The following is a 6142-nucleotide window of genomic DNA, read 5'->3' on the forward strand; positions in this document are numbered from 1 at the left end:
ATTTCCTATCTCATTTTCTCCCACGTTAAATCTTATGAATTTATTATGTGTCTCTTTTTCCTATCCCCCTTTTTCGGTTCATCGAATTTCAAATCACAACAATGCTAAAGAAGTTTTCACTTCAATATGGCGCAATTGGTTACCACGCCCGCCACGTACCAATTTGATTTCGGTTTTTGAATTCATATCATTTGCGTTTATGAGACGCTTTATAAGGTCGGTAACCGCGTTCTTCTGATTCCTCTAGTGTTACAAGAGAGAATGGGCCGCGGTTATTACATACCATCAGGTGACCCGTTTGTTACTATAGGTATTTTAGTAACAAATTTTCTTTTAATTAGTAGTGTTAGATGTACTTATTTAAATAAAACACTTTTTAAAGGACTAAAACGTGTGTTATTATAGTACCTTACTGTGTTTTTACATTAGATTTTGCGTACAAGTTACACTTTTATTAATATTTTGGTTTATCCGACGTTTCGACACCTTTCTAGATCACGTTTTCAGGGGGACTGTGGTTGAAATGATAATAATTAGTACATATCTTTTATAAGCCCAGTGGCAGTACTGCCCTATAAAGCGTTGGATTAAGATCTAACGCTTTATAGAGCAGTCCCATCTGGCAGCAATCATTTTCAGGATGCTGTTGCCACTGTTCCTTAGACCCTGTAATACGCTGAAGCTTAGCGTTTTGCTCGGGGGAAGTTCTTTTCCCCTACTCAGGTATATTTGGGTCCTCGACTTCACCATGCGTCTATAACCTGCACCCTGGGAGAAATCCCTAACATTTGATGAATATAAGGAACTCAAAAGTGGCTGTGTTAGGCAAAAAGTTTCGCAAATCGCGCATTCATTAAAATGCTGTACATCAACATATTACGGGTGAAATTTTGCTTAAAACGTGACCTCCTGTTTTATAACTTACTTGCCTGTATTAATCCAAACATTTTCTCTTAATATTCCAATAATCTGCTCGTATTTCCTTGATGTGCTTGTTTGCAACAACTTCAAGATGGCCGGCAAAGATGAAAACTAATTTAAACTTGTAACGTGAATATAGTTAGCCGTGATTAAAAATGTTATGGTATAATAACTAAAAATTAAGTTTTATAAACGCATTAAGAAAATATTCGTTTAAAAAATGTACAAATACACGTTTTAATATCAAGCCGATAATTGGAATACATTGAGTTACCTGAGCTGTTGTATAACATTAAAAAGTTTATTATATTGAATAATGAGAAATAAAATATGAATGATACATGTACCTAGCTAAGTTGATTGTCGGGGCGCTTGTCATCAAATATTGCAAATAAATAGCTCTTAGTGATGAATACAGGGAATTTATATTATTTTTCATGAATACCAATGAAACCAATAAAACAAAATAAAAAAAAATGCGTTTATTTCAAACATTACATATACATTTTTTAGTAGTTGAGACTTTCCAGTAAGTTGTCTTCAAATCAAATCAAATCAAAATATTTTATTGCAAGTCACATTTTACAGTAGGATGGTTGGTACATTAATGGGTAGACAATATGTGACGCCCTGCAAGGGCACAGCAACGTTATACATAAAATAAATAAGTCTTATACATTTTTTACATTCTTATACTATATTGTAACTAATTCTCACACTTGTAATTAAAAAATTCGGGTAAATCGTAGAAGCATTTTGAAACTTAAAAATTTTTAAGATGTCTTTTAAATAGAGAAGGCTTCTCTTTATTTTTAATTTCGTTTGGGATGTGATTATAAATTTTAATTGCCATGTGGTGAGGGCTCGATGACACTAATGACATACTTGTTTGGGGAATTTTTAATTTGTTTAAATTTCTATTATTTCACTTGTTATTTGGTAGTGTTGAGTATAAGTCCGAATGTTTTTTAACAAATTTACATGCCTAGGACACTTGTATTGGGAATAAATATCTCGCAACCTCCTTAGCAGTTACATTTTATTTAGTAAACAATATAGAAATAAACAGAAATGATTAAAAACCAAATTTTACAATTTACAATTAATTGTGTGTGTGTGTGTGTGTGTGTGTGCGTGTGTGTGCGTGGGTTTGAATTGGACCTTTAATTGGGTCCATCTATACAATGCGTGTGTTTGTCATGTCAGTCTGATCAGAAGATTTTCCACTTCATCATAAGCAAGACAAGTTAGCCAATTATTTAAAGCTTTTCTGTGATGTATTGTGATAGCTACTTTTAACTATAGATTACTGCTAAGATTGATTATTTTCTTGAATGAATCTTATTATATCTTTTGTAGTGAGCTGACGTATCTCAAGTATTGATTTGATTTGATTGGTTTGAATATTTGAAACTCTGAGGGGCAACGTGATAGGAAATTCAACGAACAACACAAAAATCTCCCTTCTCTTTCAGTCCACGCTACCGTTTTTTCGCCCAAATCGTTATATGTGACCCACCTAATAGCCTAAACACATGGTCGGATTTAGTACGGCTTGACCATCCGACGGTGCGGTGGGCGCCTCGTACCAATTGGTCCGGTGTCGAACTAGGTATTCGAGGGCGGCACTGAAAATTTCGGGAATCAAGGAAGTGACACAACATAACTATTTAAAAATGTATTTATTGCTTTTCGAAGTATTCTCCGCGAAATTTGACACATTTTTCCATACGATGGAACCAATTATTGAAGCAATTCATGCAAGCAATGCATTCCATTCGGAAGTTGGGGTCTCCAAAATGGCCGTTTTGTAGGAGTCCACAGCTTCTTCAGGTGATGAAAATCTCTGACCACGCAATTTATTCTATATTTTAGGGAAAGTATAGAAATCATTAGGACTTAGGTCGGGGCTGTACGGCGGATGGTCTAATAATTCTATGTTTTCTTGCTCTAAAAACTCTTTTGTTCTGTGCGCGGTGTGAGAACTCGCATTATCGTGATGGAGGATGATGCGACGGTTGCAGTTCTCTTTACGGAGTTCAGAAACGACCATTCTGCATTAACCGTTCTCTGTCCCTCAAGAGGAATAGTCGCAACATGGCCGGTTTTGGAGACAAACGTGGCCTACACTATTTTTTACGTTTCATTTCACTGTTTTTCATACAATTTATGGCTGTATGGGCTTAAACCTTTTGCATGTCCAAATATTTTACGAAGAAACCAAAATCATTTCATGACAGTTTTTAGCCTCCCGCCGCGATGTCAGTAGTGTTTATTTACGTGATTTATCTGTTTTAGGTTAGAATTTTTTTCGTTATTTTCTTGAAAACGGTGCATTACCTTGTAATAAGAGTGGTATCATTGTAATCGTGGACTAAAGCTCTATCAACTACATTATTTTTTACATTCAAATTCGTGCTAAGGGATACTAAGTTTTAACCCGCGCTGCTTTTTGCTCTTCACAGAGCAAATGCGGTATCCATTGGGAAAACATCTTTTTTACACCTAATTGTTCATGCAAGATTATTTGTATTTGACTCATGCCAATGTCTAAAGTTGCCTGAATTTCGTGGTATGTCACATGTCGATCTTCCTCAATCAGCTTACGCACAGCATCAACGTTTTCTTTGGTGACTGCAGTTTTTGGACGACCTTGGCGGGGATCATGACTGAGCTTGACACGTCCACGTTGAAATTCAGCAAACCAGCGATAAATTGTGGTTTTGAATGGGGCTTCATCACCAAATGCAGAAGTCATCCGGTCAACACACTGTTTTTGTGTTAAACCACTTCGAAAGTCATAATAAATCATCGCTCTAGAATTTTTTTGAGTCAATTCCATTTTCTCAACGACTAAACAAGTTTGACAAGGCCTTGTGACAAGACTGAGAATCTTTTTTTAAATAAATAAATCGTATTAGATATAAATTTTATAATTTTTTTTATAAAAAACTAAGGAGTTTTCAATTAAAAAGATTTTAATATGACAGGAATAGTGGAAATATTCCATTCCCGATACTTTTAGTGCAGCCTATGTAGTCGGGATGGTAATAATAATAAGAAATTCAATGGACAATGCGACACACCATCGAATATGATCGGCATCCGATGGTTCGGCCGTACCAAATCCGATTATGTGTTTAGTCTAAAGACGTAACCCTCAGTAGCGATTATTTCACTACCAACACGCCCTTCAATTTAAAACCACACTTTAGTACCACAGCAAAAAAAGTCACGATAAATAATCCTCCCAACCATTAACCTTCGAGTCTATGGCCTTGATTAACTTCAAATAACTTTGACAAAACATTACTTTGATATCTATTAAGTTAATTATCAATTTTACGTTACCCACGGGTAGGTCAGGATCACGTAGGGTTACCACCCGTACCTCAAAATTTAAAATATACTCTTATCATTATCTACAACTCTAATAGAGATCGCTAAAATACTATTATTATATAAACTGACGTTTTTAGCAGATACATCATTCATCATTTCAGAAGGAAGACGTCCACTGCTGTACAAAGGTCTCTCCCAAAGATCGCCATGACGATCGGTCTTGCGCTGTCCTCATCCAAACTTTTCCGGCGATCTTGATCAGATCGTCGGTCCATCTTGTGGGGGGCTTATCAACACTACGTCTTCCGGTACATGGCCACCATTCGAGGACATTACTGCCCCAACGGCCATCGTGGAGCTATGTGACTGCCCACTGCCACTTAGGTTTTGCAACCATCTGGGCTATGTCGGTAACTTTGGTTCTCCTACGGATCTGCTCATTTCTGATTCGATCTCACAGGGAAACTTCCAGCATAGCCCATTGCCCTCTGAGCGACCATGAGCTTCTTGATAAGGCCCATAGTTAGCGACCATGTTTGCGTTCCGTATGTCATCACTGGCAACACACACTGGTAAAAACCTTCCTCTTCAGACACTGTGGTATTATATACTAGCATTATATATATTTCCTGAATTTAATATCTGGATTGTACACAAAGCCATAAAACTCGGTTTTCTGTTTCGCAGCCATAACCAGTGACGAAAAAATTACCAACTAACAACAAGCTGTAGGTGGAAAAACGTATCCAAAAATCTAAATAACTGATATTCTTTTTTCGCCCTTTCCGAAATCAGACATAGTACTAATCAGGACGAAGAATTTACTGAAGCGACGGCTAAATGAGCGAAATCAGACATACTCTTCTTCCAGATGATGTTGACAGCCCTAGGATCACAAGTATTGATAGCGATTTGTTTTGTTTCAGATAGCGGCAGTACTTGAATTGAGTGAACTGTGTGCGTCGGACGTGCCCGACGTAACCCACGCAATGACACTGGATTTGATACCATTTTGTTTTTATTATTTTAAGTTGATATCTCTTTTATATAATGCATCCCATGTGGCTAAGTCTTTAAACACTAAACTCGGCCACTTCACAACAATACTATAGGGTTGCATACCATTAGATAATTAATATTGTTTTATTATATAAGAAAGTGTTACTATAAGATGTGTGTGTATTTGGCATCGGCAGAATATTAATATACATTGGACAAGCTGCCGATTCCAAAGATACCATTACTTTCTTGTAGAAGGAAAGGTGGATGTGAATGAAACAATTTTGAACTTACATTTATAATACTACACGAATTTTTTTTTCTGTTGATGTTCTGAGATTGTACTGAACAACAAATGAAATCTTAGATCATTTATACGTCTAGATAGACTATGACAGCTGTGAACACGTCGAAAAAAATAGAGCTTAGAAGTAACCTCTATTCTGAGCTGTTCACGCCCATTAACACAAAATGTCATAAATATTGCGATTGTAAGACGTAGCTTGTCACGCCCACAAAAGTAATATTTCTGGCCTGTTTTTATCTGTTGTCTAAGAGCAAGACACTATCTAGAAGTACAAATAATCTAAGAATGAAATATTAAAATTTATTTAAAGTGATAGCCTGCCCGGAAGCTATACCTACCTGATGCTATCTAGAGGGAATAGACGAGATGCTTTTTGACAGGACTAAACATTAATTATAAAAGACTAAATTAAAAATTTGACAATATAAAAAACAAGATGGCGTTTGTTTCGGTTTCGATGTGGATGTGTGCATGCCACTTTATATGATTTTATTTTCGGATCTACGATATTTTTAGATATAAATAATTAAAAAATGTGCAGTAAGTAACATTTCAGATGTCGAATGTTGGTAG

General features: G+C 36.1%; 1 protein-coding gene across 1 annotated transcript in view; it reads left to right on the forward strand.

Annotated features, from left to right (window-relative positions):
• LOC126979933 (uncharacterized) overlaps positions 1–5586 on the forward strand; it is a 29449-nt gene extending 23863 nt beyond the window's left edge. Inside the window, exon 3 of the mRNA XM_050829528.1 lies at positions 5190–5586. The gene's annotated coding sequence lies outside the window, so the exon portion shown is untranslated. The remainder of the gene's footprint in view (positions 1–5189) is intronic.
• Positions 5587–6142: the final 556 nt, after the last annotated feature.

This window comes from Leptidea sinapis, chromosome 4 (genome assembly GCF_905404315.1).
Source record: "Leptidea sinapis chromosome 4, ilLepSina1.1, whole genome shotgun sequence".
NCBI lineage: Eukaryota > Metazoa > Arthropoda > Insecta > Lepidoptera > Pieridae > Leptidea > Leptidea sinapis.